Source organism: Scyliorhinus canicula, chromosome 20, assembly GCF_902713615.1.
Source record: "Scyliorhinus canicula chromosome 20, sScyCan1.1, whole genome shotgun sequence".
Classification (NCBI taxonomy): Eukaryota; Metazoa; Chordata; class Chondrichthyes; order Carcharhiniformes; family Scyliorhinidae; genus Scyliorhinus; species Scyliorhinus canicula.
The window spans coordinates 62996949-63024789 of record NC_052165.1 but is presented as its reverse complement, the minus strand read 5'-3'; the positions used below and the strand labels follow the sequence as shown (position 1 = coordinate 63024789).

Below are 27841 nucleotides of genomic sequence, written 5' to 3'. Positions count from 1 at the left end.
GTGGAGAGTAACTCACCACCTGACTACCCAAAGCCTGCCCACCATCTACAAGGCCCAATTCAGGAGTGTGATGGAATACTCTCCGTTGTCCTGGATTAGTACTGCTCCCATAACATTCAAGAAGATTAACACCATCCGGGACAAAGCAGCATGCTTGATTGGCCCCTATCTACAAACATTCACTCCCTCAACCATCAATGCGCGAGATGTACTGCAGGAATTCACCAAAGTTCCTTCGGCAGCACCTTCCAAACTCACAACCCCTGCCATCTAGAAGGACAAGAGCAGCAGACATATGACAACACCACCTGGATGTTTTCAATTCAAGCCACTCACCATCCTGACTTGGAAATATATCACCATTTCATTTGGTCGAACTGAGCATTTGTGGTTCTTTAGGATTTGCCCGTTACCCTAAGGATGTTGCCACAGATTGTTTTTTTTTTAAATTCTTGTTTATTTTCTGACGTACATCTCAGTATTTGACATGAGGTTGTATTTCTGCTTCTCACCTGGGGCGGCATTCTCCCCTACCCGGCGTGACGGAGGGTCCCGGAGTAGGGGAGTGGCGCCAACCACTCAGGGGTCGAATTCTCCCCACCTTTGGGGGCCAGCCCCGCGCCAGAGCGGTTTGCACCAGAAGACTGGCGCAAAAAACCGGCGCCCCCGGCAGCGGGGCTGGCCGAAAGGCTTTCGCCGGTCGGCGCATGCGCTGGCAGTGACGTCAGCGGCAGCTGGCCGCTGACGTCACTGCCGGCGCATGCGCGATGTGGGGTTCTCTTCCGCTTCCGCCATGGCGGCCGCAGAAGGAGAAATAGTGCACCCAGAGCACTGGCCCGGAGTCTGAGCGGGGGGCCCCGATCGCGGGCCAGGCCACCGTGGGGGCACCCCCGGGGTTCGTCCCCCCCCCCGCCCCCCCCCCCCAGGACCTCGGGGCCCGCTCACGCCGCTGATCCCGCCATTCCAGAGGTGGTTCAAACCTTGGCGGCGGGAGAGGCCTCCCAGCGGTGGGACTTCGGCCAATGCTGGCCGGAGAATCACCGCAGGGGCCTCTCCGATCGGAGTGGCGAGATTCCGCCACCGCCACTTCCCGGGTGGCGGAGAATCTCTGCCACGGCGGGGGCGGGATTTTAGGCGGCCCCAGGTGATTCTCCGACCCTGCTGGGGGTCGGAGAATTTCGCCCCAGATCTCAGTTTGTGCAGGTTAGGTAGATTTGGCCGGGATCGAACCTGGGACATCGGCACCCTGAGGCTGCAGGGCCACCGTGCAGCCCTCTTAAACTTTCTTAACCACATAACCACACTGCTAAATAACGAGTCTCACCATCGGAGCAATTAATTTCATTTCATTTTTTCATTTTCATTTCATTTTTTCATTTCCTCACTGTTACTGGGTCAAAATTCTGGAACGCCTCCATAACAGCGCTTTGGCTGTACCTACACCACATGGATTGCAGCGATTCAAGACGGCAGCTTACCACCATTTTCTCAAGGGCAATTAAGGATAAGCAACAAATGCTGACCTCGCCAGAGACATCTACATCCCATGAAATTTGGAGACAGAGATTCTCTCGATACAGAACAGATTCAGGTTTGCAGAAGAAGGAACAAATGGATCAGATCAGCACTCTACTCTATGCAGTAGGGGCTATTGCAGACAACATAATAATGAGTCAGGGAGTCGGTGAGACGAAGCTTATACAACGAAGCCCTACAGACAACAATCCTCAGTTTTCTTACAAGCTGTTCCACAATTTGGACAGCAAAGGTTTCATGCATGAAACCTAGATATCCTCAATCGAATGGAGAAGCAGAAAAAGGAGTTGGAACAATCAAGGAACTGATGAAAAAGAATAAAGACATTAACTTTTTTTAAATAAATTTAGATTACCCAATTCATTTTTTCCAATTGAGGGGCAATTTAGCGTGACCAATGCACCTAACCCACACATCTTTTGGGTTGTGGGGTCGAAACCTATGCAAACACAGGGAGAATGTGCAAACTCCACACGGACAGTGACCCAGAGCTGGGATCGAACCTGGGACCTCGGCGCCGTGAGGCTGCAGGGTTAACCCACTGTGCTACCGTGCTGCCCACTTAACCTTTCTTAACAACATAACGAGTCTGATGATCGGAACTATTGATGGGAAGATGGCTGAGAACAAACTTCCTCCTCTACAACAAAAACTACAACCTAACATTACCTCAGATGATCGTGAGGTTAGGAAGCATAAGGAGCAACAAAGCGGCAATCAGGCTCTTAGTTTCAACTTCAGTCACAGAGCTTGAGACTTGAAAATGCGGTGGCCCAGGGAGAGAGTGTGGATATGAGATCATCAGAAAGAGGTCCTCGTAACAGCTCCAGGATCCCAGGTGCGATTACCGGCTTGGGTCACTGTATGTGTGGAGTCTGCATGTCCTCCCTGTGTGTGCCCGGGTTTCCTCCGCGTGTTCCAGTTTCCTCCCACAGTCCAAAGATGTGCAGGTTAGGTAGATTGGTTATGCTAAATTGCCCTTTGTATCCAAAAATAAAAGGTTAGGTAGGGTTACAGGGACAGAGTGGAGTTGTAGGGATAGGGTGGAGGTGTGGGCTTGGGTAGGGTTGCTCTTACCAAGGGCCGGTGCAAACTCGATGGGCCGAATGGTCTCTTTCTGCACTGTAAATTCTAAGAAAGATCCTAAGAAAGAGCTCCAGAGATCTTAGAATTGAGATGGATGAGGGAAATATCAGAAGAAACCGAAGAGCTTTGATATAATTGGGAAGGAAACCAATGGCACCTTGGATGTACTATTTAAATCCAGAGGGAACCTGAACCATGTAGAAACCCTACAACCACCGAGGTGGAAGACACTCTTATCGAAGGTCAAGAGAGTGCAGTTAATCATAAACTTCAAAGTGAAATCAGGACCACATCAGGGAGATTGGTCAAGGCAGCACAGAGACTAACCCTGTGAAGTCTGAGACTTGGTAGGGATATAGGAGGAAATATATAGTTGAGATAAAGACTTGAGGGTGGGGGGTGGGGGGGGGGGGGGGGGGGGGGGGGCAAAATGTAGAGTAAAGGGTGAACATGAGGAGCACCTGATGCTGATGTAACCACTGATGTAACTATGATCCAACATCACATGATTAAGTACTTGAGGTCTGGTGGGTAGCAGAAGTCCAACCTTGTGTAGAGCACTGAAAGGTACAGGGATCTGTAAATAAACATGGATGTTTTTTATGAATAACAGTCTATAGCGGTATTCTTAGAGTAACAGGCAAATCCTGAAGAAAACCCCCCCAGAGCCCAAACTCAAGATGGAACACCATAAATTCTGCCAGATGTTATGGAGAGATATCCTAAAGAATAGAAGAGCTAGATTAAAGCATTTACAATGAGAATATCAGTAATTCTTTCATTGGAGCAAGATCCAAATATTCAGTTACAACTTTAGCATATACAACATTGTAATGGTTTTTTAGCATAGTGAGACAGTATTTTCAGATAACCTGGGAGAATTAGACAGTTTCAAAGGGATTGGTTCATTCAAAGTAGAGGCGTCTGTAAAGGCTTTGTCATGAAGCACTGTTCAACTTTTTTTAAATCCACAAAGGCAGTTGTCTGTATTATGCAGTTTCCTAAATCTCAGTTATGAACGGAGCTTCTAATGAATGTATACAGAATCAAAATCGATCATATTCAAAAAGAAACACTTCAGTTTCAGGAAAAATGAAAGGATTTGAAGAAAGGGTTGGCGGCAGCCATGTTTTCTGCTGAAACAGCTTCATGGTACAAGAAACGCTCCCCTGAGACTGCACAGCGTCATTTCCTGCACTGAGGAGCTCTGGAGAGCGGAGCCCCTAGTGCCGGAATAGATTGGTATACCATTTTTAAATTGCGCCCTGATCTAACAACTGCCTGCCCCCCCCTCCACGGAGCCCCAGACCCTCCCCCACGCCCATATCACCTATAAGGAGACATTGTGCCATGCCCACCTCACACAGGCAGGGCACTCCCTGGCCTGATCCTGACACAGGCAAAATACTAGCCTGGCACCTTGGCAATACTCCTGTCCACCTGGAAGTGCCACCTGGGCACCCTGACAGTGCCATACTGTTACCCATTTGGCACTGCCAGGGTGCCAGGTTGTCAGTGCCAAGGTGCTTGGGTGGCACCAACAATGCCAGGGCCTCCTATCGCCTGGGAGATCCCCCTCTTGTACTGTTCCATCTGTACCCGTTTATGAGGAACAGTACCGGATGGCGCCCGGTGGAGGTCTCTTCAGCGAGGCCGGGAGATGCCTCGTGGCGTTAGACCCGGCGCGAGCATGGCTAAGTGGGTTGTTAAACTCATTTAGCTTTGCGAGACTAGGTCCCGCCCACAATGGTTCAAATTCACAAGGTGCAATGGCTGTCGGGAATCCCGGGGGAGGCTTCTCCCAGGATCGACTGGCCGCGTCGCGACCCGGTTCCGGCAGGACGCGGCCGGTAGATCGTGCCAAATAGCTGAGAAAAGGAAAAGTCCTTATCCCTGCATTAAATTTATTCAGCTGAACTCGCAACCTAACTTGTTCTCAATTGTGAACAAGTTAGAATCTCAAAGGCAATGATGGCTGGTGGAAAAAGCTGATGTGATGAAGGACACTGTTCTGAGGTTGAGGTTCAAATATGTTACTGGGGCAATGTAAATTAACATTTCCGAAGTAGCTGACCAGTGGCCAGATTCTAGCTGGTCTGGAAGTCTTCAATCCTCTCAGTTTGCAACAAAGATTAAATAAATGTCCCAGTTGCTGGCACTTTTTGATGAGACAGATGTACCCTTTGATGACTGGAAGCTTCTGCTTTCCAGAGGACTTGTGACCCAGGTTAAATAACGTGTGTTTAAATAATTGCTTCAAGTGCAACATTGAATCCATTAGACTAATAGCTCCATTTGTACGTCTTTGCTTTAATAGGTATGTTCTTTCATGAAAGCCTCTACCCATTTATTATGGCAATTTATTTAAATATGTGTGTCATTGCAAATATTTTGATAACAGCAATTCACAGCCATAACTTCAACATGCTGGCTGTATGTGTGCAAGGTTCTGTAGCAGTCTTGAACCAAGTGAGTCTTGTTGATTTTTCTGTCTGTTAGAATATGGGTGACCAAAGTGAAACTTATCTCTCGTGCCAACCATTTTTTTTAAAGACTGAACTAGGCAGTTGTAACGGAAATATTGTCAGCTGTTCCAAGCGGACTCATTGCTAATATGTGCGAAGACAATGATTTTTCTGAAGTGGTGATGCCCTGCAGGGGTAGAATAATTAGCATTTATCCAGCTGGCACTTCACAAGACACCAAACCCGCATTAGCAACTCCAACCTGGGTTTGGTATTTTTACTGAATCTTGTCGGCATATGCTTCATCTCTCCAGCATTTTATTTTTGTCTGTGTTGCCATTTGTTAAGTGCTAAATCCTCAAGAGGCAGCCTGGCTGAACACCTCAAGAAAACTAGAATAGAATTGGTGTTTCCTAATCGTGATTGACAAAAACCGTTAAGCACATAACTTCCGTGAAAAGCTGTTTTATCCACTTAACACTGTTATCCATTTAGAAGCTTAATCTCACCTTGTATCGTTTGCTAGACAGCATCTTTACTTGAGGAAAGTGCTTATTTATCAAATGATCCGATTAAATGTGTTTGACTGTATATTCAAGCTGTGGTTATGCCAGCTTATCAAGCTCACAATTGATTCAACAGAAAATGATATGTTCAGGACTGAAATCTTGTTAACTTTAATGGTTGGCTGCCATGCTGAGTTCCTGATCTTGGCTGTGCCATTGGGAGTGGTGCCAAGCAGAAGCCGTGCCATTCCTCAGACCTCTGGTTTGCAACTCCAAAGCATCATTTGGTTCTTCCGCAGTTTGGATTGTGGGTGAGCTCCGTGTGAACAGCAGCTGCATGCTTTCAATGTAGCTCCCTTGTCTTGGTAGCATGAACCCTAGGCTAGTGGAAGAAGTCAGGCTGATGATGACAGAGGTTGGAATCACAATATCCCGATTGTCCTTCAGTAAGCAAATTGCGTCAGAAGAGAGGATAGTTGCCAATGTAACAATTCTGTTCAAGAAAGGACAAAGAATAAACTAATCATAGATTGCTAATCACCAATCTGATTACACAGATACTGACAATACAGTAGCTGTGGGGCTTATGGATTTTCAGAAGACATCTGATAAGGTATCACAGAGGAGGCTTATTCGAAAAATGCATAAATTTGGTAGAAGCGGTTTTGTGGCTGTATAGATAGAAATCTGGTTGATAAATCGCTAACAAAGAATTAGGGTAACAAAGGTTACAAATTTTTTTGACCATTCATATACGGCACCTTTCACAACCTCAGGTCGAACAAAGCCTTTTAAAAATGTTATCACTGTTTTTAATGCAGGAAATGTGCCTGCACAGTAAGTTCCCACAAACAGCTGTGGATTAATTGATCATATCAGAGGAAAATACGGGTGGGGTTGGGGTGGGGAGGTGCACCTTAATCCACCAATCTCAGGTTTAAAATTAACAATTGATCTAACAACAATTGCCAATTGCAAGAGAAAGTACCAAATTTTCAGCTGCTCTGTGTGTATAAATGTTTTCCAACTTCACTTGAGAAATGTCTGGCTTTAATTATTAGACTCTGTGCTCCAGCCCTAGCCTCCCCAAGCAGAAGAAATCATTTCTCTCTATCTACTCTATCTGCTATCTTAATATATCATTTTCAATCAAATCACGTTTAGCCTTCAAAATTCCAGAAAATATAACCATTTTTATGTAATAATCCCTCATAATTTAACCCTCGAAGGTCAGGTATCATTCTTGTTAACCTGGGCTACACACCCTCCAAAGTCATTATACCCTCCCTAATATGATGCCCAGAACTGCCCACTATGATCCAGACATGGTCTAGCCTGCCTCTGCATAGCTGACACATGACCTCTGTCCCTTATATACAAACCCTCTAGATATAAAGGCTAACATTCCATAGAATCCTTACACTGCAGAAAAGGCCATTCGGCCCATCAAGTCTTCACCTACCCTCTGAAAGAGCACCCCATCCAGGCCCACTCCCCCGTCCTATCCCTGTACCCTACCTAACCTGCACATCTTTGGACACTAAAGAACAATTTAGCATGGCCAATTCACCTAATCTGCACATCTTTGGACACTATGGGGCAATATAGCATCCTCTGTGATACCTTATCAGATATCAAACCTGCACATCTTTGGACACTATGGGGCAATTTAGCATGGCCAATCCACCTAACCTGCACAACGTTGAACTATGGGAGGAAACCGGAGCACCCAGAAGAAACCTACGCAGACACAGGGAGAAAATGCAAACTCCACACAGACAGCCACCCAAGGCTAGAATTGAACCCAGGTCCTTGCCACCGTGAGGCAACAGTGTTAACCAATGTGCCACCGTGCTGCCCTTAATTCCATTAACTATTTGATACAGTCCAAACTACAGAAGCAGCAAAAGTCCTTTGGAGGAAGTCAGAAATTCTGTTTGCTAAAATGGAACAAAGGCAAAGGGTTAAAAATAATCAGAAAAATGCCAAGTATTGACTTTGTCTGAGGAACACAATGGAATTAGAAAATGAGACAACTGACAATTTAATATGTTGCTCTGATTTTTACAAAGTTCTTCTCAGCTCAGTTCTTCATTACTTGGCTCCTGCTGCTTGGAAACCGATAAAAGATTTGGCATCCCACGAATTGACCTATGCGTTCCAAAGTTGATTTATGAGTTTGAAATGCCAGCCACTGCTGGGCACCACAGTAATAAACACGAGTAGCAAGACACTGATGCAGGGTGATTATTGTATGAATTAACTCTTTGGTTCCCTGAGGCATGCTTGCGAATCAAACGGTAAGTAACATTCCACTGCTGTGAATTAGATGCAAAGTCTCACCCTAAGTCAAATGCAACACCCCCATGTTCAAAATGCACTACTAAAGCCATTTATTTGACCCACTGCCACCTCGGTGATTCATTCAGAATAGTGTGTGGGTGTCTAATCAACTTGTAATAAAGTCGATGTATCTCTGCTTTTTCTGGGAATAGTGTTATATTGATGTTTAGGCTCATTTAGCACAAGCTGTGTGGGGTGAGGAGACGATGGTGAGAATATGTAATAAACACATAATTATTGGCTTGACTTTGTACTTGGGTGCATCAGTATTAATCTCCGAAGTGAATAGAAGGCAATTGTATGGACTAACTAGGAGATGCATGGCAGGGTTGATTGAACATAGCACAGGGCAAAGTTAGGGTCCAGTTGGAAAAAAGAGCATTGTGAGTGCTTTATATCAGGCCCAAGAATTGGATAAACATCACGGGATAAATTTTACTCAAACTTTCCCCTGGAAGATAGCTGTTCCGATGGTTGTTCCTCTGTTCAAAAGTTTGAAGTGCGAGGATGCGGAGGCAGAGATCCATTGCCCAGTGTCTCCCCCTTACAATGTCCACTGTTTATCGGAGCTTCCTCTAAAGGCAGGGCAAAATGGTCAATAATATTTCATTAGTATGAATTACGTGCAGAGGCAAAGACCTTTCATCTCAATTCCATATCATTGTATATAAAAGCAAATGGCAGCGGATGCTGGAATCTGAAACAGAAAAAGAAAATACTGGGCAATCATAGCAGGTCCGACAGCATCTACGGAGAGAGAAGGGAGCTAACTCCAGAGTTTCGAGTCTGGATGACTCTTTGTCAAAGCCCATATCAAAGTTCCATATCATTATAGTCCACAGACAACCAGATTTAGGGAATGTCCCAAGAAGCTGACAGTGGGCCCTGTTCCAGAGCTCAAATTGGCTGGTATGAAAGGAATGGGCAAAGAGATGATTAGGACTATAAGGTCAAAGTCAGCCATTATTTTAAGTGTTCCATAAGATCACTGGCTTTCATGCTTTTCATTTGCTGTTCTCCAACAGCAGCCTGAAGATTCTGTTGCTGGTACAGTATTCAGGTCTGCAGTGCAAGCTTCTGAGACCATAGGGTTGCCAAACCTCCAGGCTTGTCCTGGAGTCTCCAGGAGTAACCCTTCATCTCCTGGGCACTGCTGCAAGCAGTTCCTTTGGATTCTTTTGTTTAAGCCGGTAAAAAAATATATATTGGAGTTGAGGGGGAGTGGGGAGAAGTCTAACCAAAAATAAAAAAACAACCAAATAGTGAACTTAAAGCCTGAACATTTTCAATGAGCATGGGAAGGCAATGCACCATGGGGATAGGTATGGTGATGACCAGTGAGTGGGTCATCTGATGAAACCTCCAGGAATATGTCAAACCACAGTTGGCAGACCTATCACACCAGCAACTTTGCCCCTCATCCTATTTTCTGCTACAGAAGCCAGTCAGGGAAATGTTCTTTCTTATAATTTGGCCGTGGGGGCACCTGTGGCTGATAACATTTCTTCTTTGTTCTATCAGTGAAATTACTTCCTTTTGCCTTGTACCCAAGGAGTGAGTGCTAGTATCTTAAACCCAACACAAATTGGCCACAATGGACATTATCTCAGCTATCTATTTCAGCCAAAAGAAATGCAGTGGAACTCTTTTACCCTCATTAACAGCTTATAACTTAATGTATTGTCGTAAAGCAGAAATCCCTGAACCCTTCTGTTCATGTAACCATATTATATCCAAGTTCGAGCGCTCATTGAACAATGTCTGAATCATAAAGCTTTCTTTATTGAAGTGTCTCAGCCAGCTATAACTAAGCTAGTGTACAATAGTCTGTTCACACTTGCCTTGGTGTGAATTACATGATAATCAATCCAATGAAAATATTAACATATGGATAGCTTTGACCAGTGAGTGAGTCTTTAATCCCTTCACACCTGTGCTGTACGATGTCTGTGACCCGCTTGCTTCATTGTTATGTCTTCTGCTGGCACATTACTTTCCTCCTTTCATTTACTTTCTGATTTATCACGAATTTTTAAAACAAATTCTGAAGCTAACTTGCTTCCCAGAACCTCATTTACCACGGTGTTTACAAGTCAGACTGTTCAATATTTATGCCAGTATTCAGCCAATTTGATTCACTCCACGTGATATCAAGAAATGACTGAGTGCACTGAATATAACAAAAGCTGTGGATATACTCTCAATCATCAGCATGGAGGGTGCTGTTTCTTTTACAAACGCATTTTATTCAAACTTGTATCAAAGTAGGTTACAGCAAATAAACACACCGGGAAACATTGTTCCCAACAATCAACTGTACAGTTTGTACAGATTTTACTCCTTTTTCACCACCACCCCCCCCCCCCCCCCCCCCCCTCCCCACCCCCCACCCCGCTGCGACATACAGTTCCTCAAACACGGTCACAAACATCCTCCACCTTTTCTGAAACTCCCCGGCTGAGCCCCTTAACTCATACTTTATCTTCTCTAACCGCAGGAAGTCATACAGGTCACCCAACCATGTTGCTACCCCCGGTGGCGATGCCCGCCGCCACTCCAGCAAAATTTGTCGCCGTGCAATCAGAGAGGCAAAGGCCAAGACATCGGCCTTCCTCCTCTCCATGAGCTCCGGCTTCTCTGAAACCCCAAATATCGCCACCAATGGGTCCGAGTCCACTCCCTCCTCCACTATCCTGGCTAAGACCGCGAACACTCCCGCCCAGAATCTTGCCAATTTTTCACAACCCCAAAACATGTGTGCATAATTCGTTGGCCCCCGCCCACACCTCTCACACTCATCTGCTACCCCCTGAAAGAACCCACTCATTCTCGCCCGAATCATATGCACCCTTGCACCACCTTAAACTATATCAGGCTCATCCTTGCACAAGAGGAGGTCCCGTTTACCCTTCACAGTGCCTCACTCCATACTCCCTAATTGATTTCCATTCCCAACTCCGCTTCCCATTTCCCCTTGATCTTCACCACCCGCTCGCTCCCATACAGTTCCTCAAACACGGTCACAAACATCCTCCACCTTTTCTGAAACTTCCCTATATATACCCCCAATTCTTCCCCCCCCCCCCCCCCACTTCCCCATCCGGAAGCAGCAGTTGCTCCAGCAGGGTGTATCCCGGCAATCTATGGAACCCCTTCCAGACCTTTCGTGCAAAGTCCCTAACCTGTAGATACCTGAACTCACTACCCTTTGGCAGCTCTACCCTCTCCCTTAGCTCCTCCAGACTGGTGAACCCTTCCTCCAAATACAAATCCCTCACCTTGACCAGCCCCACTTCCCTCCACCTCCTGTATACACTATCCATCCCCCCCGGCTCATGATTCCCCCCATGATTCTCGCACAGCGGCGTTAGCACCGACATCCCTTCCACCTGAAAATGTCTCCTCAGCTGATTCTATATCTTCACCGTGGACTGCACCACTGTGCTCCCTGAATACCTACTCGGAGCCATTGGCAATGCTGCCGTCACCATAGACCTCAAACTAGACCCCTTACAAGATTCCTCCTCCATCCTAACCCACTCTACCCCTTCTCCTTCCCACCACCGCCGCACCTTGTCCACATTCGCCGCCCAATAATAATGAAGCAAGTTTGGCAACGTCAACCTCCCCTGCTGCCTCTGCCTCTATAACAGGGCCCTCCGCCCCCTCAGCACCTTCCCCGCCCATACAAAGTCAGAGATGATTGTGTCCACTTTCCGATAAAAGGCCTTTGATATAAAGATCGGGAAAGCCTGAAAGATAAACAAAAACCTCGGCAGAATATTTATTTTCACTACTTGGACCCTCCCTGCCAACGTTAAGTGCAGTGTATCCCACCTCTTAAGATCCTCCCTGGCCTCCTCCACCAGCTTTGTTAAGTTCCACTTATGGAGCCCCGTCCATTCCCTCGCTACCTGAATCCCCAAGTACCTAAACCTATCCCTCGCTACCGTAAATGGCATCCCCCCTAAATTAGCCCACTGTGCCAGCTCATTCACCAGGAATACCTCGCTTTTCTCTACATTCAGCTTGTATCCCGAGAACCCTCCAAACCTCCCCAACAGGCCCATAATCCTTCCCATATTCTCCAACGGATCCGAAACATACAGCAAGAGGTCATCGGCATAGAGCGACACCCGATGCTACCTCGGCCCCCTCATTATCCCCTGCCACTCTGCCGACCCCCTGAGAGCCATCGGCAATGGCTCTATGGCCAGCGCAAATAGCAGCAGCGACAGCGGGCACCCCTGCCTCGTACCCCTGTGTAAGGCAAAGCTTCATGAGTTCATATCATTCGTCCTCACCCTTGCTCTTGGCGCCACATACAGCAACCGCACCCATGCCACAAATGTCAGCCCAAACCCAAACCTTCCCAAAATTTCAAACAAGTGCCGCCACTCGACCCGATCAAATGCTTTCTCCGCGTCCATGGACACCACCACCTCCGGTACCAGAGCTCTCGATGGATTCATCACCACATTCAACAGCTGCCTTACATTACTCGCGAGCTGCCTGCCCTTCACGAAGCCTGTTTGATCTTCTGCAACCACCCCCGGGACACAATCCTCCATCCTCCCCGCCAACAACTTAGCCAATACGTTCACATCCGTGTTCAATAGTGATATTTGTCTATACGACCCACATTCCACTAGATTCTTCCCTTTTTTTGGGATTATTGTTAATACTGCCTGCTTCATCATCTCCAGCAACTCCCCCTTCTCCAGTGCTTCATTAAACGCCCCCAACAGATGTGGTGCCACGTCCGCCGCAAATTCCTGATAGAATTCTGCCGGGTATTTATCCGGCCCAGGGGCCTTCCCCGACTTCATACCCCTGATACTATTCAGCACCTCCCTCAGCCCCAGGGGCTCCTCCAATGCCTGCCTCTTTGCTTCCTCCAGCTGGGGAAATTCCAACTCGTCCAGAAACCACCCCATGTCCCCCTCCTCTCCCCCTGGGTCTGCCTCATAAAGTCCCTGGTAATACTCTCTAAATGCCTCATTTATCTTCCCTGGCTCTGACACCACATACCCAGCCCCAGTCTGGATGTTCAGTATTTCCTTGGACGCAGCCTGCCTCCGCAGCTGGTGCACCAGTATGTGGCTCGCCTTCTCCCCATACTCTTATTGCAACCCTCTTTCCCAACGCAGTTGCCCTACCGTCCTCCTTATTGTCAGCCTGTCAAATTGCCCCTCCAACTTTTTCCTCCTCGCCAATCCCTCCACGGTGGGCACCCTCGAATATTCCCTGTCCACCTCAACTATCTCGCTCACTAGACGGTCATATTCCACCCTCCTTTCCTTATTCGCACGAACCGTAAATTAGATCATTTCTCCCCGGACCACTGCCTTCAGTGCTTCCCAAAAAATGCCCGCCGACACCTCCCCATTCTGATTGGACTCCACATAATCCCTAATCGCCAAACGCACCTTATCACAAAAACCTCCATCCGCCAACAACCCCGAGACAAACCTCCACCCCGGCCTCTGCTCTCGTCCCGTACTGAACCGAATATCCAGCCTGTGGGGTGCATGGTCCGAGATAACTATCCCCGCATACTCTGCCCCCTCCACCCTAACCAAAATCTCCTGACTCACTACAAAGTAATCAATCCTCGAATACACCTCATAGACGTGTGAAAAGAAGTAATACTCCTTTCCCCCTGGGTTCTGAAAGCACCATGGATCCACCATACCCATCCTCTCCATAAACCCCCCCAGCTCCCTTGCCATTCGTACCCCTACCCATTGACCTGGGGCTCGATCTATCCACCCTCAGCTCCACACAGTTAAAATCTCCTCCCATGATCAACTGGTACGTGGCCAAATCTGGGATTGCTGCCAGCAACCCCCTCATAAAACCCACATCGTCCCAATTGAAAATGAAAATGAAAATGAAAATTGCTTTATTGTCACGAGTAGGCTTCAATGAAGTTACTGTAAAAAGCCCCTAGTCGCCACATTCCAGCGCCTGTCCGGGGAGGCTGGTACGGGAATCGAACCGTGCTGCTGGCCTGCTTGGTCTGCTTTAAAAGCCAGCGATTTAGCCCAGTGAGCTAAACCAGCCCCTAATTTGGGGCATACACATTTACCAACACTACCGGTGCCCCTTCCAATACCCCACTCACAATCACATATTTCCCACCTGGATCCCTCACCTCCTTCGCACTCACGACTCCCATTTTTTTTCTCATTAAAATCGCCACACTCCTCGATTTCAAATCAAACCCCGAGTGAAAAACCTGCCCGACCCACCCCTTCCTTAACCTAACCTGGTCCTTCACACGGAGATGCGTCTCCTGCAAAAAGACAATCCCCGCTTTCAAGCTCCTAGGTGCGCAAACACCCGCGACCTTTTAACCAGCCCATTTAGTCCCCGGAAGTTCCACGTTACCAACTTTACCGGAGGCTTGCACCTCCAATCCCCTCTACCGTCCGTCATCTTCCCCACTTAACTCCTGCCCCTTTAATTCCACTCTGTACCTAGCCCATCCCAGATGGCCTCTTTCTTCGCCCTTGACCATGTCATCTCTCACCCCCTTCCATGTCGCAGAAACCTCCCCCCCCCCCCCCCCCTCGCCTTTCCCCTTCCCCTTCTTGCCCTCCCCACCTCCCCTATCCCCCTCCTCCTGGCCACCCCTCTTGACCTTCTCCCCACCACCTCACTTTCGTTCACCAGCATAATCTGCTAGCATGGCTGCTCCTGCCCAAAGGCACATCCTAATGACCACCTCCCTCTCCCCCCACTCCCCCACTCCTCAGCTCAAAGAAGGCCTCCTGCTAGCCTTACCCTCCCCCACCCAAACAAGGACTTCTCCTGAACCCCAGGTAGCCTTCTCCAAAATCAAACAAACAGATGTTAAACACAGACAGGAGGGAACATCCAACCGCACATAAACTTTTCACCCCGAAAACTCCTTACAATCTCAACATTGAACAGAAACCCCCTCCCCACAAAAAAAGGCGAAAATCCCCCAATCACTACACCGACTTCAAACATGCTCTCAACCATTATATAGTGCCAGCACCCTGGTTTCCAAGCATTGTCCACTCAGTTCTCCCCAGTTTATGCTCCTTAATGAAGTCTTCAGCCGCTTCTCGGATCTTGAAATAATACTCCCGGCCTCTGAACGTCACCCATAATTTTGCCGGGTAGAGCACCCCAAATCTGATCTGCCGCTGGTACAGCACCGCCTTGGCCTTGTTGAAACCTGCCCGCCGTTTTGCCAACTCGGCTCCGATGTCCTGATAAATCCAGATGTTATTTCCCTCCCAGTCGCAGCTATGCTTCTCCCTGGCCCATCGTAGAATTTTCTTTCTCCACAAATTTATGGAGTCTCATGATCACCGCCCACGGGGCTCCCCAGCTCTAGGCTTTTGCCTCAGAGACCTATGCGCTCGGTCTACTTCAGGTGCCTTATCTAGCACCCCTTCTGTCACCAGTCTCACCAGCATCCTCGAGACGTACCTCGTGGCACTCACACCTTCCACTCCTTCAGGCAGGCCCACTATTCGCAGGTTCTGTCTTCTCGATGTATTCTCCTGCGCCTCAACTTTTGCCCTCAGTTTTTTACAATGGTCTCCTGGGAGACGCACCTCCGTCTCCAGAGCCACCACATGATCGCTGTGGTCCGAGATCACTCCTTCAATCTTCCGAATCTGTGACCCTGCACCTCCAAACACCTCTCCATCTGCTCCAAAGTACTCTTCAAGGGTGCCAAAGCTTCTGCAATGGCCTTTGCGTGATCCGCATGCATTTCTTTCCTCTGTTTATGGAATTCCTCCTTCATAAAAGTCATCAGTTCCTGTATCTGGGGCCTTACAGCTTGCCCCTCCCCCGCCTGCATGCTGGAAGAGACTGTCTCTGAAGCACCAGACATTTTCAACTTTCCAGCCAAACCTCTCACTGTTTTCTGCCAGATCCGGTGATCAGAAGACATACCATTCCAGGGGTAAACTACTCCTCTAACATTCACCTACACCTTTTCATCAAAATTCCACCCGGATCTAGGTAAAAAGAGCCCTTTTCTGTGACTTTGAATAGGAACAGCCCTTTATGTGACCAATCACTCCATGGTCACAAGCGGAAGTCAAGGGTGCTGTTAATAATGCTGTAAAATGGCACTAACTCGCTCAGAATACCAGTGCTCAGTTTGCATTCTGCCAGGACCATTCCGGTCTTCATTTCAGCCTTGGTCCAAATGTGGACTGAACAGCTGATTTCTAGAGGTGAGATGAGAGTGACTGCCCTTGATGTCATAGCAACTGAAGTCAATGGAATTAGGGGAAACCTCCACTGCTTAGTGTCATACTTGGCACAAAGGAAGATGGTTGTGGTTGTTGGAGGTCAGTTATCTCAGTCCCAGGACATTGCTGCAGAGGTTCCTCGGGGTAGTGTCATAGGCCCAACCATCTTCAGCTGCTTCATCAATGACCTTCCCTCCATCCATGAGTTCAGAGTTGGGAATGTTTACTGATGATTGCAAAGTGTTTAGGTCCATTTGCGACTCCTCAGATACTGAAACAGTCCATCTTCATGCCCAGCAAGACCTGGACAACATTCAGGCTTGGGCTGACAATTGACGAGTAACATCTATGCCACACAAGTGTCAGTTAATGCTCATCTCTAGCGATGCAGAATGTAACCATCTCCCACCCCTACCCCACACCCCACTTGACATTCAATGGCATTACCAAAGTCGAATCGCCCATGTCAACATCCTGGGAGTTACCATTGATTATAAATTGAACTGGACCAGCCATATCAATACTGTGACTCCTTGGTTACAAAGGTGAGACAAAGATTGGGTATTCTGAGTAACCCACTTCCTGACTCCACTAAGCCTGTCTGTCTACTCTCTACAAGGCACATGCCCAGGGGTGTGATGGCATAATCTCCATTTACCTGGGTGGGCACTTCAACAACACTCAACAAACTTCACACCATCCAGGAAACAGCAGCCTGCTTGATTAACACTCTATCCACTGCCTTGAACATTCCGCTACACCAGCACACCGCAGTCACAGTGTCCCATTTACTGCAGCAACTCACCGAGGCTCCTTTACAGCACCTTCCATAACCGTGACCTCTGCCAACTGGAAGAACAAGGGTACCAGGTGCTTCAGAACCTGCAAGTTCCCGACCAGTCACACACCATCTTTACTTAAAATGTTCCTTCATGGCTGGGTTATAATCATGGCATTTCCTATCCATCAGAACTGCAGGTGTAACTACCACAAGGCTCAATAAGGAATCTCACTACCACCTACTCAAGCACACTAAATACTGGCCTTGGCAGTGATGGCCACATCCCCAGAATAAATCAAATATTTTGTCGGTGTGTGTGTGTATGTGAGAGAAACTTGTGTGAGTGTGTGTGTACATATGTATATCTGTGTTTGCACAGAAATGTGTGTATGTGCATGTATATATTGTGTGTGTGTATATCTATCTGTGTCCTTTCCTTGGATTGCCACCTTGCCGTGGTAGAGAGGGTTAAACGTTCCATTGATCCCAAGAGCAATGCCATCTTAAACTGCTAGCAGGGTCACCCATGATAGTAAGGTCAGAGGGGAGGAACCAGACAAAGCACAATCCAAAACAAGTCCTGAGTGGTAGATCAGGTGGAAGATACGGGTATCACTGGCTGCGATGGTGGATGAAGGCTGTAGCAGTTTGGAGATCCCCAGTTGTTGAGGTTCCCTTGCCACTGCAACTGGACCTAACATCTGTCAAGGACCCCGTGGGCGGGATTCTACGGGACCGGCTGGGCGGGCCGCACCGGTGCCAAGGAGTGGCATGAACCACTCCGGCGTCGGGCCACCCTGCAGGTGCGGAATCCTCCGCACCTCCGTGGGCCAGGCCGGCACTGGAGTGGTTGGCATCGTGCCAACAGGTGACAAAGGGCCTCCGTCAGCCAGCGTGAGTTGGCACATGCGCAGGAGTGTCAACGTGTTCTGGCGCATGCGTGGAACCGCTGGCATGTTTCCTGCGCATGCGCAGTGGGTTTTTCTCCGGCCATGGCGGAGCTTTACACAGGCCGGCGCAGAGGGAAAGAGTGCCCCCACGGCACAGACCCGCCCGCAGATCGGTTAAGCCCCCCGCCCCTCCCCCCCCCCCACAGGGCCGGATCCCCCCATGCCCCCCCTCCCCCCCCCGGAGGACTCCGCACGTCGCCCTCGAAAAGCCAGGTCCCGCCGGTACAGACTTGGTCTAATGCACGCCGGCGGGTCTGGCCGAAAAGGGGTGGCAGCTTGGCCCATCGGGGACCGGAGAATCGCCGGGGGCCACAGCCAGCGGTCCCGACCGGCACGGCGCACTGTCTGCCCCTGCCCAAAAACCGGCGCCGGAGAATTCGGCAGCCGGCGTCGGAACGGCGGGGCGGGATTCTGACAGTGAGGGCTGTCACCGACATCCTGTTGTGCAGGAGTCAGAGGACGTTGATGAATTTCTCTGGACAGCCAGCCTTTGACAGGCTTTTCCAGGGCACTTCTGAGTTAAAAACCTCGGTCAGATTGGTGAAGACCATGTAGAGAGGTTGACGTTGCTCCTGACATCTCTCTTGGAGTTACCGAGCAATGAAAATCATGTCCGCTGTTCCACGGTTGGTCGGAACCCCACACCTGATTTCCGGAAGGATTTCTTTAGAGACTGGGAGAAGGCGGCTAGCGAGGAGTCAGGTGATGATCTTTCCAGTGATGGAGAGCATGGATTTTCCTCGGTAGTTCCCACAGTCAGCTTTGTCACCTTTCTTGAAGATGGTAGCGATGACGGCATCCCTGATGTTGGCAGGCATATCTCCTCTGCCCCAGATTTTCAGCAATAGCTGATGGAGATGACAGGTGATTCCTTCTCCTCCAATTTTGAAAGTCAGAAAACCTCGAGGTCAAGACTGGAGTCAAGTAGGAATGTGTCATTGCCCTAACCTTTTCTCCATCTTCATCGTCACCATCCTTCACTTTGTCAAGAGCAAGCTTTCCAGTGGAGTGGACATTGTCTACAGGATGGATGGGAAACCTTTCAACCTCAACCGGTTAAAGTCCAAGAGGAAAACTACACTGATATCGCTAGTGGAACTTCAGAAGCTAATTATATCGCCATCTTCATTCAGAAGAGAATCTCCACTGCCATGCTTGACACCTTTGCGGAAGCATGCCAAAGAATCAGTCTCCGTCTCAACTTTAAGAACACACTCGGCCTTGACCAACCCGCCCCAGGGCAAGATTGGTCTCTCACTCCACCAAGATCAACAAGAAACCTGACTAAATGTGGAATATTGCCCATACCTGGAAAGCGACCTCTCATCTAAGGCTGATGTAATGTGGAGATCCAACATTGTATCCAATCCACGGGCACCTGCTTCAGATACCTACTGTGATACGACTGTGACATCCATGCTAACACCAAGATCCTCATGTACAAGGTGGTCGCCCTCCCAACTCTCCTATACAGCTCAGTTACTTGGACTACAACAGATGCCACCTCAAGGCTGTGGAGAGGTACCATCAACGCTGTCTGAGATGGATTCTCCGCATCAGCTGTGAGGACAGGCATACTAACTTCAGTGCCCTTGAAGGAACCAAGATCACCAGCATTGAGGCCATGATCATTCAAAACCAAGTCTGCTGGGCTAGCCATGTGCTCAGGACATCAGTACCCTGATGGCCAATTTGCCCAGCTCAAGGAAGGCTTCTGAACAAGAGGAAGACAAAGGAAGTGCTTCAAAGACATGCGATATCGATGCCAACGCCTGGGAGACCCTTGCGCAGAAGAGACCTACTTGAGGGAACCTCCTGATTTGAAGGGACACAATTATTTGAGATCACCCAATGGCAGAGGAGGTATGGAAAAGGAACCTGGGAAAGGAATACCAGTAATCTAGAATCCAAGGAGCGATCCCACCTGCCAGAAACACCTATCGAAGATGCAGCTCTCGGATTGGGCTCATCAGCCATGCAAGAACCCTGGACCAAAAACATGGATTTTCTTAGGTGGACAATCATACTTATCAGCAGGTGATCATTGAAGATGAAGTCTATGTGTGTTTATGTTTACTTGTATTTGTGTATATCTGTATATGTGTTTTTGTCCATTCGTTCTTTGGATGTGGGCATCGCTGGCTGGGCCAACGTTTTTTTCCCATCCTGAATTTCCCTTGAACTGAGTAGCTTGCCAGACCATTTGGGGGGGGGGGGGGGGGGGGCAGTCAAGAGTGAATGACTTGGCTGTGTGGGTCTGGAGTCACATGTAGCTCAGATTTACTTCCCTGAAGGGCATTTGTGGCAATGGTTTCATTCCAGATTGGTATTGAATTGAAATTTCACCATCTGCCATGGGGTGGGATTCAAATCCAGGACCCAGAGCATTACCCTGTGTCTCTGAATTACTAGTCCAGTGACAATACCACAACACCACTGCCTCCCTGATTTATGTGTATATGTCTATATAGCTGTATGTGTATCGGTATGTGTGTGTGTATGTTTATAACGGTAGATGTGTGCGTATGGGTATATCGGTATATATGTGTGTATGGGTATATACGGTATATGTGTGTATGTGTGCATCGGTGTGTATGTGTGTGTGTATCTGTATGCGTGTGTATCTGCCTGTGTCTGTATATCTATGTGTGTGTGCATATCTGTATGTATGTGTATAATATGTGTATATCTGTACATATCATAGAATTTTTTATCATAGAATTTACAGTGCAGAAGGAGGCCATTCGACCCATCGGGTCTGCACCGGCTCTTGGAAAGAGCACCTTACCCAAGGTCAACACCTCCACCCTATCCTCATAACCCAGTAACCCCACCCAACACTAAGGGCAATTTTGGACACTAAGGGAAATTTATCATGGCCAATCTACCTAACCTGCACATCTTTGGACTGTGGGAGGAAACCGGAGCACCCGGAGGAAACCCACGCACACACGGGGAGAACGTGCAGACTCCACACAGACAGTGACCCAAGCCAGAATTGAACCTGGAACCCTGGAGCTGTGAAGCAATTGTGCTATCCACAATGCTACCGTGCTGTGTGTCTATATATATATATATGTGTGTATATCTGTATATATATATATATGTATGTGTATCTCTATATGTGTGTGTATATATGTGTGTGTATTGTATGTGTATATCTGTATATATATATATATATATATATATGTGTGTGTTGCATGTATCTTTGTATATGTGTGTGTATTTTATGTGTATATCTGTATATGTGTGTATTGTATGTGTATATCTGTATGTGTGTGCATCATGTGTATATCTGTACATGTGCATGTGTGTATTGTACGTGTATATCTGCACATGTGTGTATATTGTACTTGTATATCTGTACATGTGTGTGTGTTGTACATATGTAACTGTATATGTGTGTGTATTGTATGTGTATATCTATATATATATATATGTGTGTATTGTATGTGTATATCTGTATGTGTGTATAGCGTATTGTATGTGTATATATGTGTATATCTGTGTTTATGTATTGTATGTGTATATCTGTGTATATATATATATATATATGTGTGTGTATTGTATGTGTATATCTATATATATATGTGTGTGGGTGTATATCTGTATGTGTGTATATTTGTATGTGTATATTGTATGTGTATATCTGTACCTGTGTTCATATTGTATATGAATATCTGTATGTGTATGTATATTGCATGTGTATATCTGTATGTGTGTGTGTATTGTATATGTATATCTGTGTATTTGTGTGTGTATTGTATGTGTATCTATGTTTATATGTGTGTATTAATGTGTGTATATATGTATATGTGTGTATTGTATGTGTATATATATATATATATATATATATATATATATATACAAGTCGCATGTTCGCTCACACATTTTAGAGTTTGGAGTAATCTTGGTGTGCTACTGAGCCTTAATAAGGCTCTGGTTAGGCCCCATTTGGAGTACTGTGTCCAGTTTTGGGCCCCACATCTCAGGAAGGACATACTGGCACTGGAGCGTGTCCAGCGGAGATTCACACGGATGATCCCTGGAATGGCGGGTCTAACATATGAGGAACGGCTGAGGATCCTGGGATTGTATTCATCGGAGTTTAGAAGGTTAAGGGGAGATCTAATAGAAACTTACAAGATAATACATGGCTTAGAAAGGGTGGACGCAAAGAAACTGTTTCCGTTAGGCGAGGAGACGAGGACCCGTGGGCACAGTCTTAGAATTAGAGGGGGTAAATTCAGAACAGAAATGCGGAGACATTTCTTCAGCCAGAGAGTGGTGGGCCTGTGGAATTCATTGCCGCGGAGTGCAGTGGAGGCCGGGACGCTAAATGGCTTCAAGGCAGAGATAGATAAATTCTTGATGTCGCGAGGAATTAAGGGCTACGGGGAGAATGCTGGTAGGTGGAGTTGAAATGCCCATCAGCCATGATTGAATGGCGGAGTGGACTCGATGGGCCGAATGGCTTTACTTCCACTCCTATGTCTTATGGTCTTATGTCTTATGGTCTTATGGTGACAGGCTCTGACTAGTCAAATGAAGCATTTGGTGCGGTGGCACAGTGGTTAGCACTACTGTGTGAGCTCTAGGGACTTGATTCCCACCTTTGATGACTGTGTGTGGAGTTTGCACTTTCTCCCCATGTCTGCATGGGTTTCCTCTGGGTGCTCCGGTTTCCTCCCATCCAAAGATGTGCAGGTTAGGTGGATTGGCCATGCTAAATTGCCCCTGTGTTCAGGATGTGCAGATTAGGTGGGGCTATAGAGTTGAGAGGATAGGGCAAGGGAGTGGACCGATGGAGGGTGCTCTTTCAGATGGTCGGTGCAGACTCGATGGGCTAAATGGCCTCCTGCACAGGGATGCTGTGATATGTACCTATCGGTGTATATATATATATATATATATATTTGATTATATGTGTATGTATATCTTTATATGTATGTTTGTATGTCTATGTATGTGTATGTATATGTGTATATGGGTGTATATAACTGTATATGTATGTGTCTGTGTTTATATATGTGCGTGTGATAACGTATATTGCAGAATAATTTCATGAATATAGGCCATTCAGCCCCTCAAGTCTGTCCCACCATTTAATGAGATCATGTGGCCTATCTGTGATCGGTGAGGCTGATCTGTGGCCTAACTTCATAGACCTGCCTTTGGCCCATATCTCTCAACGTTTTTGCTCACCAAAAATCTATCTATCTGCGATTTAAATTTAACAACTGTTCTAGCTTCGTCCAGCATCATTTGATCTCCAATTTCTTCCATGGGCTTTTTCCAAGGTTCTGCAATATCTCAAAGAATTCTGACATTTGAACACACATCTCCCGTCGCTGCTCCAGAAAAAAATACCTTGGATGTGATCCCTAAGGCATAAGACATTGGTTGGGGAATCCCTCCTCTGTCAGTAGATGGTTCTGGAGTGCTGCAGGACCTCATAGCAACTTAAACTTTGGCATAAACTGAGCAAAGGAGCTTCACCTTTACGTGGGAATGGTTGGAGGCTAATACCCTCTTTCAGACAGAAACTTATCTCGTTCTTGCTAACTTTCTGCCAAGTTGTCATGCTGACAATGCCCAGGGCCTCCTACTCCGTGATCATCAGTACAGGAAGCAGCACAACTCCCAACACCAGAGCAACCACTTTCTCGCACATAGCACGTGCTCTTTTTTCCTGTAAACCTGTGAGTGAGACAGTAAAGATGATGGTGCTCACGAGAGCTTGCAGCACATTTACGATGTCCATCCCTCCAGGGACATTCCTTTCACAAGTGCTTGTGGTGTGAGCATTGCTTACGACTTTGGCGTGCACGTGGACATACACATCCTCACAGTTTCTGAGTGAGATGTGCCCTCAGGCTACTCGCCCATAGGTTTGCTGATGACTTCAGTATTGTGAGCCTGAGCTTAGCATTACACTCAGATTTCACAAGATCGTTGCGATACTTCCTGCACATCTCGAGGAGGTTCACAAGAATGATTCATGGAATGAAGAGCTTGTCGTATGAGGAATGGTTGAGGACTCTGGGTCTCTACTCGTTGGGAGTTTAGAAAGCTATGGGGTGATCTTATTGAAATTTACAGGATCCCGCGAGGCCTGGATAGAGTGGACGTGGAGAGGATGTTTCCACTTGTGCGTAAAAACTAGAACCAGAGGACACAATCTCAGACTAAAAGGACGACCCTTTAAATGAAAGATAAGGAGGAATTTCTTCAGCCAGAGGGTGGTGAATCTGTGGAATATTTGCCGCAGAAAGCTGTGGAGGCCAAATCATTGAGTGTCTTTAAGACAGAGGTAGATAGGTTCTTCATTAATAAGGAGATCAGGGGTTATGGGGAGAAGGCAGGAGAAGGGGGATGAGAAAAATATCAGCCATGATGGCCGTGGCCTAATTCTGCTCGCAGGTCTTATGCACTGCAGCCACATCCTGTTGACCACACAGTGACTGCTCATCCCTTGAGCCAACACTCCGTATTCATGCTTTGTGGTTTCCTTCTGCCATCCTCGAGAAACAGGATGCTCCACCAGGCAGCTGCCAACTCTGACAGTACCTCCAGAAAGGCGCAGCCCACCATGCTGCTGCCTTCAGCAGATGCATGCCATGTTGCTGTTCTGCTGTGTCCTGGCCTCTTCCATTGCCCAGGATTCCCGTGTCCACAATCATGGCGACCCAGTGCCTTTAAAATTGAGCCCACAAAGACTGCATCCCCTCTTGAGTACATACTTTGTTGGGCTTGGATTGGATGGTGATTGAGCCAGTAGGCCAACATCCTTTAACATACTCTTAGACATCAGGCAGCAATGTCAAGGAGAGTCAGAGACCGTAAAAGGAAAACTCAGCCCAGTATCTCTGTGATCAACTGTGATTTATATTCCTACCAATCTGCAATCATGGGATTAGAAGTGTTATTAAAATAGTTTTGCAAATATCATACTTGGCCACTGCAAAGAACAAGAAGAACTTCCTCTTGTTCATCCGGTGGCCAATAATTGTTGCTAATCAATAAAGAGGTCATTTTCATTCTCGATATGCTTTGAAAAATATTAATGGCCAATATGAACCTTGTCGCTCGCTAATACCCATGCTACAATTCGCCACAGCAACCAATTTCAACCTTACATTGTAGTTCATACCCTCTTCTCCGTCCAACATCCACTGCTGTCCAGTCTCCACTCCTTCACACTGCACCACGTTTTGTGGCAAAATCTTCATCCATCAGTCCTGCCCTCTGGAATTCTCTCCCAAATCCTTCCTGCCTTGCTCCACCTTTCACATCTTCCAAAGCCTCCTCAACCTGTATCCCACCCACTTTGCCTTCTGTAATCCCTCCGGTCTATCCATTCAGTAGGAATCTTGATTAAATGCTCCTGCATCACAGAATGTTTGCATCTGTGATTTTTCACACAACGAAGCTCAGCAAGAAAGGGTACTAAACTGCTGCTGGGTATTCAGCATATGGCTAGAGTACGATAATTAGTCATAGTATTTTCCTTTTCAACAAAATGATCTTTTCTGTATGCCTCACATTTTAATAATAATAATAATAATCTTTATTTATTTTCTGGTTTCAAAAGTAAATTGGTCCAGAATTGATTTTAACGTTTTAAACAAATTAAAACACTCTCTAGCTCATGATGCAGTACCCTGGCAAAATTGAATAACAAATAAGTCGGGCAGACCATGCACCATCACCTAAATCATCTCTGACCTGTCCAGACAATAGGGAACGTATAGAGATTCATTAATGGGTTCAAGAATCAGGAGTTTTCACGGTGATGTTTCTGGAGGATTTTGCTCTTCTTTTCCAAATTGATCATATATTCACTTCTCATTTCCAATTTTCTGCTACTCAGAAGTCACTTATGCATTAAGAGGATAATTTCCATAAGTTTATGCTTTCCCAGGGAGTGTCTCGCCTTCACCCAGCATCTGTTGAAACTTCAGGCATGCAGTACCAATAACTTTCCATCTGTCAAAATTAACGGACTGGGCATATTGAACAGCTCCCAGAGGCTCACTGGCAGAAACACAAATTTCAGAACATATGTAATCTGCGATGTTGGTCATTCAAATGTTTGAAGAGCAGATTTTCAAGCATCAAAGTGGGTATGCTGATATTTGAAGGAATTTTTTCCAAAAGGATGGAAACCGATGGACTGTGTGCTTGCAGTTTCTTGGTGTGCGCTCCCAGCGGTGAGACTTCTTTCCAGGATTATAACTGGATCAACCACCCTAATGTGTTATTTGGTTAATGTGTTGCACTTGTCCAGGAGTTAATTTTCTACTGTCACTGAGTACTAGAAAATTGATTGCATACTAATAGATCCATGAGTTGGCACACTGTCTGGAAACAGGATATGGTGGGAATCAATTGTTAAAAAGTATTCCCAAAAGTACACCCAGAAACAGAACCAAAAAGATGTGGCAAAGAATGACTGAGTTCCCGTTTAGTTCTTCCACAGCTGCACTATCGCAGTATTGCCAATAGTATCACAGGCTGATCCATTATTTTTAACATTTCAAAATGCAATTGCATTCTTTCTAAAAATAACATAGCTCAAATGAAAGCACTATTTTGCGGACACAACCTATTTCCCACCATTCAGAAGGGCTTTGGCTCAGTTACACTTTTGCCCATTGATTGTAAAAGGAGGTGTCTTCATTCTCTTTGCTTCCTTTGATCACTTTGTATCCTCCTGCACTGAGTGGCAATATTAATGACGTTGCAAATAGTAAAATACAGCCTGTTTTTGTACTCACTTTTAATTTATTAACAAGCTAAATGAAGAAGTTTGTGTTACACTGGCCCCATCAAACATTGGTCTGGGTCACCTTTGATCCAAACAAAATAAGAAAAAAATCCATATTCAGAACTGATGACAAGATGGATCAGTTTAATAGAAATGTATTTATCTTTGAAATACAAGAAATAAAATATTATTTCCTACAACCTTATTTTGTATTGAAGTAAAATGTGGTTTGTACAGTATTTGACACTGCATACAAATGAACTATGTGGATAATAGCCTGTACTAGCAGTGCCTGTATTGGAGTGTATTTCTTTTTAGAATTGTATCAATTATAAATACAATTCTGAATTTGGAATTTTCAGGTTTAACATAATTCTTATCCTTAATATTTCAATCAATTTCATACACAATGGTCAATTGCAATCTTCTTGATATACAATGCAGGAGGTCTCCAATGCAATCCATGGCCAAAAGTGAACTACATTTTGGTGAAGGAAATTTTAAGAATTATGATTTCTCAGTGTTTTTTGACAAATATTGTGATACGCCTGCTGTGTGAACCCTTCATTGAATGTGATAACACAGTCCATTGAAATGCAAAACTGTATCAAGATACAAATTTAGTATGTGCAATATTAGAAAGATAAGTAAAAGTTTTTATTTCCACAGTCTTCCCTTGCCCAGTTTCAGAGGTGTGCCAATAATCATCACAAAGTTAATTTTGTGCAATTTAATTTACTGAAAATACAGTCATGATTTGTTCATCTGGTATTTTAATTCTGGACTTCAGTTCAAACCAAATCCAGATATTGGGTCTTTTGTTATCTTTGGGTTATCCAGTTTTAAATCAGAAACTTATATGAGGTCCTTTCTAATCTATACTTGGCTCTCTCAAATTGGTACATTTTCCTCCATTATAAATAAGATTCCTTAGACCCAGGCTAATGGGATGAAGCCTGTCATTTCTGTAAAATGCACGTTCCCTGAACAATATGAGTCTGGACAATCTTAACCAGATTCCCAGAGGGCAGAGATCACAAAAGAAGACTGATCATAATCACTGCCAGCCGTAAATCCCAATCTAGGATAACCAGGAGCTGGAAAATAGTAATACAGTTCTGATTAATTTGGGCTTAAGAAGCTTTATTGGTCCAGTTT

The 27841-nt window shown here is 46.2% G+C and overlaps 1 protein-coding gene across 31 annotated transcripts in view; it reads left to right on the top strand.

Moving 5' to 3' along the window:
• Positions 1-27841, top strand: part of cadps2 (Ca++-dependent secretion activator 2) — an 858338-nt gene that overhangs the window by 806233 nt on the left and 24264 nt on the right. The gene's annotated exons all lie outside the window — the stretch shown is intronic.